This window comes from Lissotriton vulgaris, chromosome 12, assembly GCF_964263255.1.
Source record: "Lissotriton vulgaris chromosome 12, aLisVul1.2, whole genome shotgun sequence".
Taxonomy (NCBI): domain Eukaryota; kingdom Metazoa; phylum Chordata; class Amphibia; order Caudata; family Salamandridae; genus Lissotriton; species Lissotriton vulgaris.
This window is the reverse complement of record NC_141700.1, coordinates 446,359,991-446,379,755: the sequence shown is the minus strand read 5'-3', so window position 1 is coordinate 446,379,755 and position 19,765 is coordinate 446,359,991. Positions and strand designations below refer to the sequence as shown.

At 36.4% G+C, this 19,765-nt stretch overlaps 11 non-coding genes across 11 annotated transcripts; all 11 read left to right on the top strand.

The window, feature by feature from the left end:
- Window positions 1-1,246: 1,246 nt before the first annotated feature.
- Window positions 1,247-1,320, top strand: TRNAT-AGU (transfer RNA threonine (anticodon AGU)). The gene has a single exon. It is a non-coding gene; the product is annotated as a tRNA-Thr (tRNA).
- Window positions 1,321-1,757: 437 nt separating this feature from the next.
- TRNAM-CAU (transfer RNA methionine (anticodon CAU)) lies at window positions 1,758-1,830 on the top strand. The gene has a single exon. It is a non-coding gene; the product is annotated as a tRNA-Met (tRNA).
- A 434-nt stretch (window positions 1,831-2,264) lies between these two features.
- Window positions 2,265-2,338, top strand: TRNAT-AGU (transfer RNA threonine (anticodon AGU)). The gene has a single exon. It is a non-coding gene; the product is annotated as a tRNA-Thr (tRNA).
- A 6,526-nt stretch (window positions 2,339-8,864) lies between these two features.
- TRNAT-AGU (transfer RNA threonine (anticodon AGU)) lies at window positions 8,865-8,938 on the top strand. The gene has a single exon. It is a non-coding gene; the product is annotated as a tRNA-Thr (tRNA).
- A 1,458-nt stretch (window positions 8,939-10,396) lies between these two features.
- TRNAT-CGU (transfer RNA threonine (anticodon CGU)) lies at window positions 10,397-10,469 on the top strand. Its single transcript has one exon. It is a non-coding gene; the product is annotated as a tRNA-Thr (tRNA).
- Window positions 10,470-14,466: 3,997 nt separating this feature from the next.
- On the top strand, window positions 14,467-14,539 carry TRNAT-CGU (transfer RNA threonine (anticodon CGU)). Its single transcript has one exon. It is a non-coding gene; the product is annotated as a tRNA-Thr (tRNA).
- Window positions 14,540-14,974: 435 nt separating this feature from the next.
- On the top strand, window positions 14,975-15,048 carry TRNAT-AGU (transfer RNA threonine (anticodon AGU)). Its single transcript has one exon. It is a non-coding gene; the product is annotated as a tRNA-Thr (tRNA).
- A 945-nt stretch (window positions 15,049-15,993) lies between these two features.
- On the top strand, window positions 15,994-16,067 carry TRNAT-AGU (transfer RNA threonine (anticodon AGU)). Its single transcript has one exon. It is a non-coding gene; the product is annotated as a tRNA-Thr (tRNA).
- Window positions 16,068-17,523: 1,456 nt separating this feature from the next.
- On the top strand, window positions 17,524-17,596 carry TRNAT-CGU (transfer RNA threonine (anticodon CGU)). Its single transcript has one exon. It is a non-coding gene; the product is annotated as a tRNA-Thr (tRNA).
- A 435-nt stretch (window positions 17,597-18,031) lies between these two features.
- TRNAT-AGU (transfer RNA threonine (anticodon AGU)) lies at window positions 18,032-18,105 on the top strand. Its single transcript has one exon. It is a non-coding gene; the product is annotated as a tRNA-Thr (tRNA).
- A 1,456-nt stretch (window positions 18,106-19,561) lies between these two features.
- TRNAT-CGU (transfer RNA threonine (anticodon CGU)) lies at window positions 19,562-19,634 on the top strand. The gene has a single exon. It is a non-coding gene; the product is annotated as a tRNA-Thr (tRNA).
- Window positions 19,635-19,765: the final 131 nt, after the last annotated feature.

Below are 19,765 nucleotides of genomic sequence, written 5' to 3'. Positions count from 1 at the left end.
TGATCACTATATAGTTGAATTCAACTAATCCATTCTTTAGCAAGGTATATTTTAAAATGATATGAATAGGGTAAACTTCAAATTAGAGAGGTGTTTTTGAATAAGTGAAGAGTCTTCATACATCTTAAGTGTTTGAGCAGAGAAGTGTGTGAACTTAGAAAAGAATATGAAAGTGAAAAAGCAATATTCTCTTGAACACCATAAAGAAAAGTGTTTCAAAATTAAGAATCAAGTGGGTGCTGTGGCTTAGCTGGTTAAGGTGCCTGTCTAGTAAACAGGAGATCCTGAGTTCAACTCCCAGCAGCGCCTTGCTTTTCTCATTGTTATATAACAAATCATTTTCATTAGGTCTTATTCCGATACAATTAAAATATAAAAGTCTGATTTATATTACTGTTGAACAGATCATCTTAAACCTTATAAAAACCCAAGTATTTTCAAGATTATAGAATGAATACTGTTATTGCAAAATGAAAAAAATGCATATCTATGAGAAAGAAGTAGATGAAATTTCTACCTAGATTTGAGCAATATTAATACCTTCATGAAAAAAAAATTGTAAAGAATTCAAGAAATGAAATTAGGTTTTATAAGAGTAACTGTTTATTAAAACATATTAATCCTTGGGTAGTGATTGAGTATCTTTTCGTGTTTAAGATTACAATACATATAAAGAAGAATTTATAGCAGAAAACACATTTTCATCATCAACAATAAATGATTTATGCATTTTTTACTATTACTGTTGGTGCTGTGACTTAGTGGTTAAAGCTCCTGTCTCGTAAACAGGAAATCCTGAGTTCAAATCTCAGCAGCACTTAACTGTTTTCTCCATGCTTTCCGAATAATTTTCATCAAACAATACAATTTAAGAATAAACATCTGGTTCTATGAACTTTAGAATAAGGTATCTTAAAAATTAAATACCATGCTTGGTATTGTGAAGATTTTTGTAGGAATGAATTGACAGAAATAGGGAAAGAAAATGACAAAGAACAAGATAGATGTGAATGATCACTCTATTGTTGAATTCAACTAATCCATTCTTCAGCAAGGTATATTTTAAAATGATATGAATAGGGTAAACTTCAAATTAGAGAGGTGTTTTTGAATAAGTGAAAAGTCTTCATTCATCTTAAGTGTTTGAGTGGAGAAGTGTGTGAACTTAGAAAAGAATATGAAAGTGAAAAAGCAATATTCTCTTGAACACCATAAAGAAAAGTGTTTCAAAATTAAGAATCAAGTGGGTGCTGTGGCTTAGCTGGTTAAAGCGCCTGTCTAGTAAACAGGAGATCCTGAGTTCAACTCTCAGCAGTGCCTTGCTTTTCTCATTGTTATATAACAAAGCATATTCATTAGGTCTTATTCCGATACAATTAAAATATAAAAGTCTGATTCATATTACTGTTGAACAGATCATCTTAAACCTTATAAAAACCCAAGTATTTTCAAGATTTTAGAATGAATACTGTTATTGCAAAATGAAAAAAATACATATCTATGAGAAAGACGTAGATGAAATTTCTACCTAGATTGGAGCAATAGTAATACCTTTATGAAAAAAAATTGTAAAGAATTCAAGAAATGAAATTGAGTTTTATAAGAGTACCTGTTTATTAAAACATATTAATCCTTGCGTAGTGATTGAGTATCTTTTCGTGTTTAAGATTACAATACATATAAAGAAGAATTTATAGCAGAAAACACATTTTCATCATCAACAATAAATGATTTATGCATTTTTTACTATTACCGTTGGTGCTGTGGCTTAGTGGTTAAAGCTCTTGTCTCATAAACAGGAAATCCTGAGTTCAAATCTCAGCAGCACCTAACTGTTTTCTCCATGCTTTCCAAATAATTTTCATCAAACAAGTGTTGAATACAATTTAAGAATAAACATCTGGTTCTATGAACTTTAGAATAAGTTATCTTAAAAATTAAATAACATGCTTGGTATTGTGAGGATTTTTGTAGGAATGAATTGACAGAAATAGGGAAAGAAAATGACAAAGAACAAGATAGAGGTGAATGATCACTCTATTGTTGAATTCAACTAATCCATTCTTCAGCAAGGTATATTTTAAAATGATATGAATAGGGTAAACTTCAAATTAGAGAGGTGTTTTTGAATAAGTGAAGAGTCTTCATTCATCTAAAGTGTTTGAGTGGAGAAGTGTGTGAACTTAGAAAAGAATATGAAAGTGAAAAAGCAATATTCTCTTGAACACCATAAAGAAAAGTGTTTCAAAATTAAGAATCAAGTGGGTGCTGTGGCTTAGCTGGTTAAAGCGCCTGTCTAGTAAACAGGAGATCCTGAGTTCAACTCTCAGCAGTGCCTTGCTTTTCTCATTGTTATATAACAAATCATATTCATTAGGTCTTATTCCGATACAATTAAAATATAAAAGTCTGATTCATATTACTGTTGAACAGATCATCTTAAACCTTATAAAAACCCAAGTATTTTCAAGATTTTAGAATGAATACTGTTATTGCAAAATGAAAAAAATACATATCTATGAGAAAGACGTATATGAAATTTCTACCTAGATTGGAGCAATAGTAATACCTTTATGAAAAAAAATAGTAAAGAATTCAAGAAATGAAATTGAGTTTTATAAGAGTACCTGTTTATTAAAACATATTAATCCTTGCGTAGTGATTGAGTATCTTTTCGTGTTTAAGATTACAATACATATAAAGAAGAATTTATAGCAGAAAACACATTTTCATCATCAACAATAAATGATTTATGCATTTTTTACTATTACCGTTGGTGCTGTGGCTTAGTGGTTAAAGCTCCTGTCTCGTAAACAGAAAATCCTGAGTTCAAATCTCAACAGCACCTAACTGTTTTCTCCATGCTTTCCAAATAATTTTCATCATACACATGTTGAATACAATTTAAGAATAAATATCTGGTTCTATGAACTTTAGAATAAGTTATCTTAAAAATTAAATAACATGCTTGGTATTGTGAAGATTTTTGTAGGAATGCATTGACTGAAATAGGGAAAAGAAAATGACAAAGAACAAGATAGAGGTGAATGGAAAGGGGCGACCACTCGGTCCCCCCGCACGTATGGCAGAGTACCACGATCCCCCCGGGAAGCCATCTTGGGCGGGAGGCGTGTCTCGGCTGGTATGCCCGAAGCGGCGTGGCCGGGGCGCGCTTTTTCCCGCCCTAGAGTGGGCTGGCCTAGACACTGACGCTGCTGGCCACGCCCTCGGGGCAGGCAGGGGCGGGTTTACGCCCACCCTGAAGACGGATAAAAGGGGACGCAAGACCAGAAGGCATCCTCTTGTTCCTGTGCTCTGAAGCTGCACCTCCTCGCTGCACGTGAGCTCGAGACGGAACGAAGAGCCAATTTTGAGCGTTGTAATCTTTCTTTTGTCTTACAGATACTCTGTCGGAGAAATGCCCAAGAAAGGCGGGAAGAGAATGACGACCGAACAGATGGTTCGGGTCCTCATGAAGGAGATGACCGAGCTGAAGAAGCGGGTGGCGGAGAGAGACGGGGAAGGGGGGCCGGAACGTCCGTCGGCTGGAGCAGCTCCAGGAGGGAGAGCCAAGAGGCCAAGGAGGGGACCAGCTGGGGGAGACGTCCCGGTTCCCTGTACCCCGCTCGAAGCGCCAACCCCAGTACCGGCGGAGGGGAATCCGATTCCCGTGGTGGTCACCCCGGTGTCCAATGAAGATATGCCGCCCGAGCTGGCAGCACAACTTGCAGCGTGGTTGGGCGAAAGTAGTGAGGGCGCCACGGCTGCCGAGGGGCAGGCGCTGATGAAGCAATTGCGCGAGAAACGGGATGCAGCCAAGGTGTCCGCGCCGGTTGCAGTAGTTGACAAGCCACAGGGGACGATTGCGACCGCAGAGGCAGCGTCCGGTGCAGGTAAGCGGCCATTGCCGATTGCGAGGGATGAATCAGCACCCTCTAGTAGAGAAAGGTTGGGTCAACATGTGCCTTTGGCAATTAAGGAGAAGATTTGGGCGGGGGAATATGTGAACATCTTCTCGTTGCTTGTTGATCATTATGAGGTGGAGCATGTTAAGGGTCAGAAAGACCTCATGCATCCGAGTGTTTGGCGCGCAAAAATGGCCGCCTTTAAAGTGAATGAAAATATTGGCAATTGGGGCAATGCATGGGGAATCTTTACGTCGATCTTGGGGGAACGTAGGCCCGAGTTGCTTTCCGAGTTGCCGACCTATCAGTCGCGAATCATGGGGTACTCGACATCATACCAGGGTAACCATTGGTTCTGCTACGATAATCTTTTTAGAAAGGCTAAAGAGCATAATAAAAGCTTAACCTGGGATTGTTATGATTCTTTGACATGGGATAAAATGAAGGAGACAGGTATGTTGAAAATGCCATTGGTAGGAAGTAATGTTGGCGAATCCTCCCGCCAATATGGGGGGACGCCCTTTCGTTCAGGTACGGGTACCGACGATCACTCGAGACCTGCCGGCAATACAGGAAAAAGGGGGTTGTGCTTTAATTTCAACAGAGGTAAATGTACTAGGCCCCAGGGATCGTGTAAATTTAAACATGAATGTAGTGGGTGCGGGTCGCCCCATCCTGAGTCCACGTGCAGAGCCAAAACGGGTGATAACGGGGGGAGAGGAGGCGCCAAACAGGTCTAACATAGTCCGAGGGGCGCCTTTACCTACCCCGATTGATACCTTGGCGATGATTCCCTGGCTCAGTGAATACCCGGATCGTACTTCTGCTGGGGTGCTGCGGAACGGATTTTCGTATGGTTTCCGCATCCCGGTAGGGGACTTTCAGGGTGTGGAGAAGTGTAAAAATCAACTTTCGGTCCTGCAGCATACGACTGTGGTACAGGATAAGATCCGGAAAGAGGTTACTCGAGGTCGGGTCGCCGGCCCGTTTAGTGTACCCCCGGTGCAGGATTTTGTTTGTTCTCCTTTAGGGGTGGTCCCCAAGAAGGACCCGGGTGAGTTCAGATTGTTTCATAATTTATCAGCTCCACGTGGTTTTTCTGTTAACGATGCAATAGATCCGGAAGTATGTTCGGTGCGGTACGCATCCTTCGATGAGGCCGTAGCCATTTTGAATCGCCTGGGGCCCGGGGCGCTGATGGCGAAGTCAGATATCGAGTCAGCGTTCCGATTGCTCCCGGTACACCCAGACGACCAGCGTCTCCTGGGTTTCATGTTTCAGGGTTGTTATTACATGGATAAGTGTATGCCGATGGGGTGCTCTATATCTTGTGCCTATTTCGAGAAATTCAGTAGTTTTCTACAATGGGTCTTCACTAAGAAGACGGGTTTCCAACATGTAATGCATTACCTTGATGATTTTCTGTTCCTTGGGGCAGCCGGGGATCTCGAATGTGGCCGGGCCTTGGCCGAATTTTGTATGTTAATGAAGCAGTTTGGTGTGCCATTGGCACCAGGTAAGACGGTGGGTCCTGCGACTTGCCTCGAGTTTCTGGGGATCGAGTTAGACTCCAGTGAGGGTTGTTTTCGTTTGCCAGCTGACAAAGTGTTGAAGTTCAGGGCAGCCCTGCGAGTGTGTATAAATGGATCTAAAGTTACGCTGCATCAATTACAGCAGTTGGTGGGACAGTTGAATTTTGCCCTGAGGGTTATACCAATGGCCCGCCCCTTCTCCCGTTCAATTGCCCAAGCTATGGTCGGCCTGAAGGAGGGCCATCATCGCACGAGACTATCGGCTGAGGTCCGCCAGGACATGCGCATTTGGTTAGCATTCCTGGCGGACTTTAATGGTCGAGTCGTCTGGAACAAACCAGCCGTGTCCTCGGAAGAGCTGGGGCTATGGACAGATTCAGCAGGTAGCATTGGTTTTGGTGCCATCTTCGGCACAAAATGGTCGGCACAAAGGTGGCCGACATGGTGGCATGACAATGGTCTGACAAGTAATATTGCTTTCCTTGAACTTTTACCCATTTTGGTGGCCCTGAGAACCTGGCCCGAAGGGTTCAAAGATCACTCTGTGATATTTTGGTCTGACAATATGACCGTGGTCGAGTGCATCAATAGCCAGGCTGCACGATGTAAACTGATTTTAAGACTGCTCAAAGAAATTGTTTTACTGTGTATGCAACTGAATGTGCTATTCAGAGCAAAACATGTCCCGGGGGTAATGAATCAGGCGGCTGATGCACTGTCTCGTTTTCATATGCAGGCTTTTTCGGGTTTCCTTCCCACAGCGGACCCAGAGCCGGCACCCTTTCCCGAAGCTCTCTGGTCTCTCGGTGCCCCGAACTTCGTCACCTCGTGGGAGAGAGTCTAGCACCAAGGACGAGGAAGGCATATGAAGGGGCGTTTCGGTCCTATTTAGCCTTTTTGGGGACCGATAGAGAGGGGCTTTGGGGCCACGAGGAATGGGTAGAGAATTTTCTGATGTCCTTACGTAGGGCTGGGAAATCGGTGGCTACGGCCCAGAGGCATCGTGCTGCCATTTCCTTTGTTGCCAGGGCTCATGGTATCCAGGACCCGACAGCGTCTTTCGTTGTACAGAAAGCGCTGCGTGGGTGGCAACGCCTTGAGGGTCGCAGAGTAGATGAGAGGCGCCCGATAGGTTTGGATAGGTTGGCCCAGTTGTTGGCCACACTCCCTTCCACATGTTCATCTCAGTTTGAGACAGTGTTGTTCCGAGCCGCTTTTACGCTGGCATTTCATGGGGCGATGCGGGTAAGCGAACTGGTGGCAAGGAACAAACAGGATGTGACAGGGGGTTTGTGCCAGGAACACGTTCAGATCAGAGGAGAGACAATGACTGTCTCCTTTGTCAGGTCCAAGACCGATCAAGGTGGGATGGGTGACTGCATAATCATACGCAGGATTCCCGGGTCCTCCATGTGTCCGGTAAAGTGTTTAGAAAACTACCTAGCACGAAGGGTGGCATCATGGGGGGGACCTTGTTGAGACACGCGGACGCCACCCCACTGACGAAATTTCAGTTTCAGCGGGTACTTGCGATGTCAATTGCCGCTGCAGGCTTGAACCCGGGCGAGTTTGGGACCCATTCCTTTCGGATAGGGGCTGCTACAGAAGCTACAGCTAGGGGTCTTAATGTTGACCAAGTGAAACGAGTGGGGCGTTGGTCCTCCAATTGTTATAAGAGGTATGTGCGGTTGCACATGTTGTGAAGCTGTAATGATGTACTCACGCCTCTTGTTTTTGTTTGGTTTTCAGTTGCGCAAGCCTACGAGGCGGGGCGGACTATGCAGTCGACTCAACACCGGGCCAGCGGTCAGACATCACCGGCTGTGAAAAAGGAGGTGTGGGTCGTGGGCCACTCATACGTGAGGCGTGCCGCGGACGTATTCAAAGCAGGTGACATGATTCACGTAGCTGGGGAATACGGGTACAGGGTGTCCTTCTACGGAAGAGGCGGTCTCTGTATTGACCAGTTTCAAACATTTTTCGAGGGTTTGTTAGGGCGGACGAGGTCACCGCCGTCTATAGTCATAGTACATCTAGGGGGCAATGATTTGGTCACCACCGGTAGACGACTTCTCCTGGTGGCAATGCTTTCCACTGTAAGTTGGTTGGCGAGGAGAGTTCCGGGGTGCATAATTGCGTGGTCCCATATGATCCCACGAAAGGTGTGGCGAGGGGCTATTTCTATTCCTGCTTTGAATCATTCTGTTAGAAAGCTTAATAACAAAGTCAGTAGGTTGTTCCGTTCCAGGACATTGCATTCTATTTCGCATGGCTGTATTAATGATGACAGTATGTATTTGGGGGATGGTGTGCATTTGTCTCGGGTGGGGAATGAGTTACTCATATGTGACTTCTTAGCATGGTTAAAAACGTTAAAACATGACCTTTAGGTAGGAGCTTTGTGGGGGGTCCGGATAGCCGGTCAACTATCCGGCCTGTGGCGGTAAGGTCATGATCGGTGAGCACTAATTGGAAGATCCCTATGAGTGGGCGTCACCCAACACGGATGGGAGCGCTCGGGAGAGGTGGCCATTGGCCCCTCAACGGGGAGGCGGTCCCTTCTAAGGATGGGTCGCCGAAAGATAAGGAAAGGCGGTCAAGGCCCCTTCCTGTGTAGGAGGGGTTACAGCCCCCTCCTGGGGAATTTCCCGGGGCCAGTGACGTCTGCGACGGCAGATGTGGTAAGTTGTGCAGGGTTTGGGGGGGGGTCTACGCTACCTTTTAGATACCTCACACGAGTCCTCGAACGACCTTTAAGTGGCGTCGAGTTTTATTGGTGCCCCCGTCAAGTCAAAGGGAAATTGGTAGTTGCACTTGAGGTACGCCTCAGTGCTGTCGCCCCTCACAAGTGGGGGGTATTTCTGGTTAGGGATCTTGACACCGGTTACGACCTTGCCGTTGGCCCTTAAACGTTAGGATGTACAATTTCATAATTTCAAGTAAATGTTTGTAGGATGTTAGTTCGGCTAGGAGAACCTCTGTATTAGAGAATCTGTTAAGGTTAGCCAAACATCGCAATATGGTAATGAAATTGTACATTAATATGAAATTGTTGATTTAATGTTTTAATTTGTTTTAATAAATACGGCCGGGAGGGTCACTCCCTCCCTCTTCCAAAAACTTCAAGAACTGTTTCCGGTTTCCCTCCTTTGGGGATTGTGTTGAGAGGGGGTGGCGGGTATCTCAGCCATATGATCACTCTATTATTGAATTCAACTAATCCATTCTTTAGCAAGGTATATTTTAAAATGATATGAAAAGGGTAAACTTCAAATTAGAGAGGTGTTTTTGAATAAGTGAAGAGTCTTCATTCATCTTAAGTGTTTGAGTGGAGAAGTGTGTGAACTTAGAAAAGAATATGAAAGTGAAAAAGCAATATTCTCTTGAACACCATAAAGAAAAGTGTTTCAAAATTAAGAATCAAGTGGGTGCTGTGGCTTAGCTGGTTAAAGCGCCTGTCTAGTAAACAGGAGATCCTGAGTTTAACTCTCAGCAGCGCCTTGCTTTTCTCATTGTTATATAACAAATCATTTTCATTAGGTCTTATTCTGATACAATTAAAATATAAAAGTCTGATTCATCTTACTGTTGAAAAGATCATCTTAAACCTTATAAAAACCCAAGTATTTTCAAGATTATGGAATGAATATTGTTATTGCAAAATGAAAAAAACTACATATCTATGAGAAAGACGTAGATGAAATGTCTACCTAGATTTGAGCAATATTAATACCTTCATGAAAAAAATGGTAAAGAATTCAAGAAATGAAATTGGGTTTTATAAGAGTACCTGTTTATTAAAACATATTAATCCTTGCGTAGTGATTGAGTATCTTTTCGTGTTTAAGATTACAATACATATAAAGAAGAATTTAAAGCAGAAAACACATTTTCATCATCAACAATAAATTATTTATGCATTTTGTACTATTAACGTTGGTGCTGTGGCTTGGTGGTTAAAGCGCCTGTCTCGTAAACAGGAAATAATGAGTTAAAATCTCAGCAGCACCTAACTGTTTGCTCCATGCTTTCCGAATAATTTTCATCAAACAAGTGTTGAATACAATTTAAGAATAAACATCTGGTTCTATGAACTTTAGAATAAGTTATCTTAAAAATTAAATAAAATGCTTGGTATTGTGAAGATTTTTGTAGGAATGCATTGACTGAAATAGGGAAAAGAAATTGACAAAGAACAAGATAGAGGTGAATGATCACTATATAGTTGAATTCAACTAATCCATTCTTTAGCAAGGTATATTTTAAAATGATATGAATAGGGTAAACTTCAAATTAGAGAGGTGTTTTTGAATAAGTGAAGAGTCTTCATACATCTTAAGTGTTTGAGTAGAGAAGTGTGTGAACTTAGAAAAGAATATGAAAGTGAAAAAGCAATATTCTCTTGAACACCATAAAGAAAAGTGTTTCAAAATTAAGAATCAAGTGGGTGCTGTGGCTTAGCTGGTTAAGGTGCCTGTCTAGTAAAAAGAAGATCCTGAGATCAACTCCCAGCAGCGCCTTGCTTTTCTCATTGTTATATAACAAATCATTTTCATTAGGTCTTATTCCGATACAATTAAAATATAAAAGTCTGATTCATATTACTGTTGAACAGATCATCTTAAACCTTATAAAAACCCAAGTATTTTCAAGATTATAGAATGAATACTGTTATTGCAAAATGAAAAAAATACATATCTATGAGAAAGAAGTAGATGAACTTTCTACCTAGATTTGAGCAATATTAATACCTTCATGAAAAAAAAATTTGTAAAGAATTCAAGAAATGAAATTAGGTTTTATAAGAGTACCTGTTTATTAAAACATATTAATCCTTGGGTAGTGATTGAGTATCTTTTTGTGTTTAAGATTACAATACATATAAAGAAGAATTTATAGCAGAAAACACATTTTCATCATCAACAATAAATGATTTATGCATTTTTTACTATTACAGTTGGTGCTGTGGCTTAGTGGTTAAAGCTCCTGTCTCGTAAACAGGAAATCCTGAGTTCAAATCTCAGCAGCACTTAACTGTTTTCTCCATGCTTTCCAAATAATTTTCATCAAACAATACAATTTAAGAATAAACATCTGGTTCTATGAACTTTAGAATAAGGTATCTTAAAAATTAAATACCATGCTTGGTATTGTGAAGATTTTTGTAGGAATGAATTGACAGAAATAGGGAAAGAAAATGACAAAGAACAAGATAGAGGTGAATGATCACTCTATTGTTGAATTCAACTAATCCATTCTTCAGCAAGGTATATTTTAAAATGATATGAATAGGGTAAACTTCAAATTAGAGAGGTGTTTTTGAATAAGTGAAGAGTCTTCATTCATCTTAAGTGTTTGAGTGGAGAAGTGTGTGAACTTAGAAAAGAATATGAAAGTGAAAAAGCAATATTCTCTTGAACACCATAAAGAAAAGTGTTTCAAAATTAAGAATCAAGTGGGTGCTGTGGCTTAGCTGGTTAAAGCGCCTTTCTAGTAAACAGGAGATCCTGAGTTCAACTCTCAGCAGCGCCTTGCTTTTCTCATTGTTATATAACAAATCATTTTCATCAGGTCTTATTCCAATACAATTAAAATATAAAAGTCTGATTCATCTTACTGTTAAAAAGATCATCTTAAACCTTATAAAAACCCAAGTATTTTCAAGATTATAGAATGAATACTGTTATTGCAAAATGAAAAAAACTACATATCTATGAGAAAGACGTAGATGAAATTACTACCTATATTTGAGCAATAATAATACCTTCATGAAAAAAATTGTAAAGAATTCAAGAAATAAAATTAGGTTTTATAAGAGTACCTGTTTATTAAAACATATTAATCCTTGCATAGTGATTGAGTATCTTTTCGTGTTTAAGATTACAATACATATAAAGAAGAATTTATAGCAGAAAACACATTTTCATCATCAACAATAAATTATTTATGCATTTTGTACTATTAACGTTGGTGCTGTGGCTTGGTGGTTAAAGCGCCTGTCTCGTAAACAGGAAATCCTGAGTTAAAATCTCAGCAGCACCTAACTGTTTGCTCCATGCTTTCCGAATAATTTTCATCAAACAAGTGTTGAATACAATTTAAGAATAAACATCTGGTTCTATGAACTTTAGAATAAGTTATCTTAAAAATTAAATAAAATGCTTGGTATTGTGAAGATTTTTGTAGGAATGCATTGACTGAAATAGGGAAAAGAAAATGACAAAGAACAAGATAGAGGTGAATGATCACTCTATTGCTGAATTCAACTTATCCATTCTGTAGCAAGGTATATTTTAAAATGATATGAATATGGTAAACTTCAAATTAGAGAGGTGTTTTTGAATAAGTGAAGAGTCTTCATTCATCTTAAGTGTTTGAGTAGAGGAGTGTGTGAACTTAGAAAAGAATATGAAAGTGAAAAAGTAATATTCTCTTGAACACCATAAAGAAAAGTGTTTCAAAATTAAGAATCAAGTGGGTGCTGTGGCTTAGCTGGTTGAAGCGCCTGTCTAGTAAACAGGAGATCCTGAGTTCAACTCTCAGCAGCGCCTTGCTTTTCTCATTGTTATATAACAAATCATTTTCATTAGGTCTTATTCCGATGCAATTAAAATATAAAAGTCTGATTCATATTACTGTTGAACAGATCATCTTAAACTTTATAAAAACCCAAGTATTTTCAAGATTTTAGAATGAATACTGTTATTGCAAAATGAAAAAAATACATATCTATGAGAAAGACGTAGATGAAATTTCTACCTAGATTGGAGCAATAGTAATACCTTTATGAAAAAAAATTGTAAAGAATTCAAGAAATGAAATTGAGTTTTTTAAGAGTACCTGTTTATTAAAACATATTAATCCTTGCGTAGTGAGTGAGTATCTTTTCGTGCTTAAGATTACAATACATATAAAGAAGAATTTATAGCAGAAAACGAAAACACATTTTCATCATCAACAATAAATGATTTTTGCATTTTTTACTATTACCGTTGGTGCTGTGGCTTAGTGGTTAAAGCTCCTGTCTCGTAAACAGGAAATCCTGAGTTCAAATCTCATCAGCACCTAACTGTTTTCTCCATGCTTTCCAAATAATTTTCATCAAACAAGTGTTGAATACAATTTAAGAATAAACATCTGGTTCTATGAACTTTAGAATATGTTATCTTAAAAATTAAATAACATGCTTGGCATTGTGAAGATTTTTGTAGGAATACATTGACTGAAATAGGGAAAAGAAAATGACAAAGAACAAGATAGAGGTGAATGATCACTCTATTGTTGAATTCAACTAATCCATTCTTCAGCAAGGTATAGTTTAAAATGATATGAATAGGGTAAACTTCAAATTAGAGAGGTGTTTTTGAATAAATGAAGAGTCTTCATTCATCTTAAGTGTTTGAGTAGAGAAGTGTGTGAACTTAGAAAAGAATATGAACGTGAAAAAGAAATATTCTCTTGAACACCATAAAGAAAAGTGTTTCAAAATCAAGAATCAAGTGGGTGCTGTGGCTTAGCTGGTTAAAGCGCCTGTGTAGTAAACAGGAGATCCTGAGTTCAACTCTCTGCAGCGCCTTGCTTTTCTCATTGTTATATAACAAATCATTTTCATTAGGTCTTATTCCGATACAATTAAAATATAAAAGTCTGATTCATCTTACTGTTAAAAAGATCATCTTAAACCTTATAAAAACCCAAGTATTTTCAAGATTATAGAATGAATACTGTTATTGCAAAATGAAAAAAATACATATCTATGAGAAAGACGTAGATGAAGTTTCTACCTAGATTTGAGCAATATTAATACCTTCATGAAAAAAATTATAAAAAATTCAAGAAATGAAATTGGGTTTTATAAGAGTACCTGTTTATTAAAACATATTAGTCCTTGCGTAGTGATTGAGTATCTTTTCATGTTTAAGATTACAATACATATAAAGAAGAATTCATAGCAGAAAACACATTTTCATCATCAACAATAAATTATTTATGCATTTTTTACTATTACCGTTGGTGCTGTGGCTTGGTGGTTAAAGCGCCTGTCTCGTAAACAGGAAATCCTGAGTTAAAATCTCAGCAGCACCTAACTGTTTTCTCAATGCTTTCCGAATAATTTTCATCAAACAAGTGTTGAATACAATTTAAGAATAAACATCTGGTTCTATGAACTTTAGAATAAGTTATCTTAAAAATAAAATAAAATGCTTGGTATTGTGAAGATTTTTGTAGGAATGCATTGACTGAAATAGGGAAAAGAAAATGACAAAGAACAAGATAGAGGTGAATGATCACTCTATTATTGAATTCAACTAATCCATTATTTAGCAAGGTATATTTTAAAATGATATGAATAGGGTAAACTTCAAATTAGAGAGGTGTTTTTGAATAAGTGAAGAGTCTTCATTCAACTTGTGTTTGAGTAGAGAAGTGTGTGAACTTAGAAAAGAATATGAACGTGAAAAAGCAATATTCTCTTGAACACCATAAAGAAAAGTGTTTCAAAATTAAGAATCAAGTGGTTGCTGTGGCTTAGCTGTCTAAAGCGCCTGTGTAGTAAACAGGAGATCCTGAGTTCAACTCTCTGCAGCGCCTTGCTTTTCTCATTGTTATATAACAAATCATTTTCATTAGGTCTTATTCCGATACAATTAAAATATAAAAGTCTGATTCATATTACTGTTGAACAGATCATCTTAAACCTTATAAAAACCCAAGTATTTTCAAGATTTTAGAATGAATACTGTTAATGCAAAATGAAAAAAATACATATCTATGAGAAAGACGTAGATGAAATTTCTACCTAGATTGGAGCAATAGTAATACCTTTATGAAAAAAAATTGTAAAGAATTCAAGAAATGAAATTGAGTTTTATAAGAGTACCTGTTTATTAAAACATATTAATCCTTGAGTAGTGATTGAGTATCTTTTCGTGTTTAAGATTACAATACATATAAAGAAGAATTTATAGCAGAACACACATTTTCATCATCAACAATAAATGATTTATGCATTTTTTACTATCACCGTTGGTGCTGTGGCTTAGTGGTTAAAGCTCCTGTCTCGTAAACAGGAAATCCTGAGTTCAAATCTCAGCAGCACCTAACTGTTTTCTCCATGCTTTCCAAATAATTTTCATCAAACAAGTGCTGAATACAATTTAAGAATAAACATCTGGTTCTATGAACTTTTGTCATAAGTTATCTTAAAAATTAAATAACATGCTTGGTATTGTGGTGATTTTTGTAGGAATGCATTGACTGAAATAGGGAAAAGAAATGACAAAGAACAAGATAGAGGTGAATGATCACTCTATTGTTGAATTCAACTAATCCATTCTTCAGCAAGGTATAGTTTAAAATGATATGAATAGGGTAAACTTCAAATTAGAGAGGTGTTTTTGAATAAGTGAAGAGTCTTCATTCATCTTAAGTGTTTGAGTGGAGAAGTGTGTGAACTTAGAAAAGAATATGAAAGTGAAAAAGCAATATTCTCTTGAACACCATAAAGAAAAGTGTTTCAAAATTAAGAATCAAGTGGGTGCTGTGGCTTAGCTGGTTAAAGCGCCTGTCTAGTAAACAGGAGATCCTGAGTTCAACTCTCAGCAGCGCCTTGCTTTTCTCATTGTTATATAACAAATCATTGTCATCAGGTCTTATTCCAATACAATTAAAATATAAAAGTCTGATTCATCTTACTATTGAAAAGATTATCTTAAACCTTATAAAAACCCAAGTATTTTCAAGATTATAGAATGAATATTGTTATTGCAAAATGAAAAAAACTACATATCTATGAGAAAGACATAGATGAAATTACTACCTATATTTGAGCAATAATAATACCTTCATGAAAAAAATTGTAAAGAATTCAAGAAATGAAATTAGGTTTTATAAGAGTACCTGTTTATTAAAACATATTAATCCTTGCGTAGTGATTGAGTATCTTTTCGTGTTTAAGATTACAATACATATAAAGAAGAATTTATAGCAGAAAACACATTTTCATCATCAACAATAAATTATTTATGCATTTTGTACTATTAGCGTTGGTGCTGTGGCTTGGTGGTTAAAGCGCCTGTCTCGTAAACAGGAAATCCTGAGTTAAAATCTCAGCAGCACCTAACTGTTTTCTCCATGCTTTCCGAATAATTTTCATCAAACAAGTGTTGAATACAATTTAGGAATAAACATCTGGTTCTATGAACTTTAGAATAAGTTATCTTAAAAATTAAATAAAATGCTTGGTATTGTGAAGATTTTTGTAGGAATGCATTGACTGAAATAGGGAAAAGAAAATGACAAAGAACAAGATAGAGGTGAATGATCACTCTATTGTTGAATTCAACTTATCCATTCTTTAGCAAGGTATATTTTAAAATTATATGAATAGGGTAAACTTTAAATTAGAGAGGTGTTTTTGAATAAGTGAAGAGTCTTCATTCATCTTAAGTGTTTGAGTGGAGAAGTGTGTGAACTTAGAAAAGAATATGAAAGTGAAAAAGCAATATTCTCTTGAACACCATAAAGAAAAGTGTTTCAAAATTAAGAATCAAGTGAGTGCTGTGGCTTAGCTGGTTAAAGCGCCTGTCTAGTAAACAGGAGATCCTGAGTTCAACTCTCAGCAGCGCCTTGCTTTTCTCATTGTTATATAACAAATCATTTTCATCAGGTCTTATTCCAATACAATTAAAATATAAAAGTCTGATTCATCTTACTGTTGAAAAGATCATCTTAAACCTTATAAAAACCCAAGTATTTTCAAGATTATAGAATGAATATTGTTATTGCAAAATGAAAAAAACTACATATCTATGAGAAAGACGTAGATGAAATTACTACCTATATTTGAGCAATAATAATACCTTCATGAAAAAAATTGTAAAGAATTCAAGAAATGAAATTAGGTTTTATAAGAGTACCTGTTTATTAAAACATATTAATCCTTGCGTAGTGATTGAGTATCTTTTCGTGTTTAAGATTACAATACATATAAAGAAGAATTTATAGCAGAAAACACATTTTCATCATCAACAATAAATTATTTATGCATTTTGTACTATTAACGTTGGTGCTGTGGCTTGGTGGTTAAAGCGCCTGTCTCGTAAACAGGAAATCCTGAGTTAAAATCTCAGCAGCACCTAACTGTTTTCTCCATGCTTTCCGAATAATTTTCATCAAACAAGTGTTGAATACAATTTAAGAATAAACCTCTGGTTCTATGAACTTTAGAATAAGTTATCTTAAAAATTAAATAAAATGCTTGGTATTGTGAAGATTTTTGTAGGAATGCATTGACTGAAATAGGGAAAAGAAAATGACAAAGAACAAGATAGAGGTGAATGATCACTCTATTGTTGAATTCAACTTATCCATTCTTTAGCAAGGTATATTTTAAAATGATATGAATAGGGTAAACTTTAAATTAGAGAGGTGTTTTTGAATAAGTGAAGAGTCTTCATTCATCTTAAGTGTTTGAGTAGAGGAGTGTGTGAACTTAGAAAAGAATATGAAAGTGAAAAAGTAATATTCTCTTGAACACCATAAAGAAAAGTGTTTCAAAATTAAGAATCAAGTGGGTGCTGTGGCTTAGCTGGTTAAAGCGCCTGTCTAGTAAACAGGAGATCCGGAATTCAACTCTCAGCAGCGCCTTGCTTTTCTCATTGTTATATAACAAATCATTTTCATTAGGGCTTATTCCGATACAATTAAAATATAAAAGTCTGATTCATCTTACTGTTGAAAAGATCATCTTAAACCTTATAAAAACCCAAGTATTTTCAAGATTATAGAATGAATACTGTTATTGCAAAATGAAAAAAATACATATCTATGAGAAAGACGTAGATGAAATTTCTACCTAGATTTGAGCAATATTAATACCTTTATGAAAAAAAATTGTAAAGAATTCAAGAAATGAAATTGGGTTTTATAAGAGTACCTGTTTATTAAAACATATTAGTCCTTGCGTAGTGATTGAGTATCTTTTCGTGTTTAAGATTACAATACATATAAAGAAGAATTTATAGCAGAAAACACATTTTCATCATCAACAATAAATTATTTATGCATTTTTTATCATTAACATTGGTGCTGTGGCTTAGTGGTTAAAGCGCCTGTCTCGTAAACAGGATATCCTGAGTTCAAATCTCAGCAGCACCTAGATGTTTTCTCCATGCTTTCTGAATAATTTTCATCAAACAAGTGTTGAATACAATTTAAGAATAAACATCTGGTTCTATGAACTTTAGAATAAGTTATCTTAAAAATTAAACAAAATGCTTGGTATTGTGAAGATTTTTGTAGGAATGCATTGACTGAAATAGGGAAAAGAAAATGACAAAGAACAAGATACAGGTGAATGATCACTCTATTGTTAAATTCAACTAATCCATTCTTCAGCAAGGTATATTTTAAAATGATATGAATAGGGTAAACTTCAAATTAGAGAGGTGTTTTTGAATAAGTGAAGAGCCTTCATTCATCTTAAGTGTTTGAGTAGAGAAGTGTGTGAACTTAGAAAAGAATATGAAAGTGAAAAAGCAATATTCTCTGGAACACCATAAAGAAAAGTGTTTCAAAATTAAGAATCAAGTGGGTGCTGTGGCTTAGCTGGTTAAAGCGCCTGTCTAGTAAACAGGAGATCCTGAGTTCAACTCTCAGCAGTGCCTTGCTTTTCTCATTGTTATATAACAAATCATATTCATTAGGTCTTATTCCGATACAATTAAAATATAAAAGTCTGATTCATATTACTGTTGAACAGAACATCTTAAACCTTATAAAAACCCAAGTATTTTCAAGATTTTAGAATGAATACTGTTATTGCAAAATGAAAAAAATACACATCTATGAGAAAGACGTAGATGAAATTTCTACCTAGATTGGAGCAATAGTAATACCTTTATGAAAAAAAATTGTAAAGAATTCAAGAAATGAAATTGAGTTTTATAAGAGTACCTGTTTATTAAAACATATTAATCCTTGCGTAGTGATTGAGTATCTTTTCGTGTTTAAGATTACAATACATATAAAGAAGAATTTATAGCAGAAAACACATTTTCATCATCAAAAATAAATGATTTTTGCATTATTTACTATTACCGTTGGTGCTGTGGCTTAGTGGTTAAAGCTCTTATCTCGTAAACGGGAAATCCTGAGTTCAAATCTCAGCAGCACCTAACTGTTTTCTCCATGCTTTCCAAATAATTTTCATCAAACAAGTGTTGAACACAATTTAAGAATAAACATCTGGTTCTATGAACTTTAGAATAAGTTATCTTAAACATTAAATAAAATGCTTGGTATTGTGAAGATTTTTGTAGGAATGCATTGACTGAAATAGGGAAAAGAAAATGACAAAGAACAAGATAGAGGTGAATGATCACTCTATTGTTGAATTCAACTAATCCATTCTTCAGCAAGGTATATTTTAAAATGATATGAATAGGGTAAACTTCAAATTAGAGAGGTGTTTTTGAATAAGTGAAGAGCCTTCATTCATCTTAAGTGTTTGAGTGGAGAAGTGTGTGAACTTAGAAAAGAATATGAACGTGAAAAAGCAATATTCTCTTGAACACCATAAAGAAAAGTGTTTCAAAATTAAGAATCAAGTGGTTGCTGTGGCTTAGCTGGTTAAAGCGCCTGTGTAGTAAACAGGAGATCCTGAGTTCAACTCTCTGCAGCGCCTTGCTTTTCTCATTGTTATATAACAAATCATTTTCATTAGGTCTTATTCCGATACAATTAAAATATAAAAGTCTGATTCATATTACTGTTGAACAGATCATCTTAAACCTTATAAAAACCCAAGTATTTTCAAGATTTTAGAATGAATACTGTTAATGCAAAATGAAAAAAATACATATCTATGAGAAAGACGTAGATGAAATTTCTACCTGGATTGGAGCAATAGTAATACCTTTATGAAAAAAAATTGTAAAGAATTCAAGAAATGAAATTGAGTTTTATAAGAGTACCTGTTTATTAAAACATATTAATCCTTGAGTAGTGATTGAGTATCTTTTCGTGTTTAAGATTACAATACATATAAAGAAGAATGTATTGCAGAAAACACATTTTCATCATCAACAATAAATGATTTATGCATTTTTTACTATCACAGTTGGTGCTGTGGCTTAGTGGTTAAAGCTCCTGTCTCGTAAACAGGAAATCCTGAGTTCAAATCTCAGCAGCACCTAACTGTTTTCTCCATGCTTTCCAAATAATTTTCATCAAACAAGTGTTGAATACAATTTAAGAATAAACATCTGGTTCTATGAACTTTAGAATAAGTTATCTTAAAAATTAAATAACATGCTTGGTATTGTG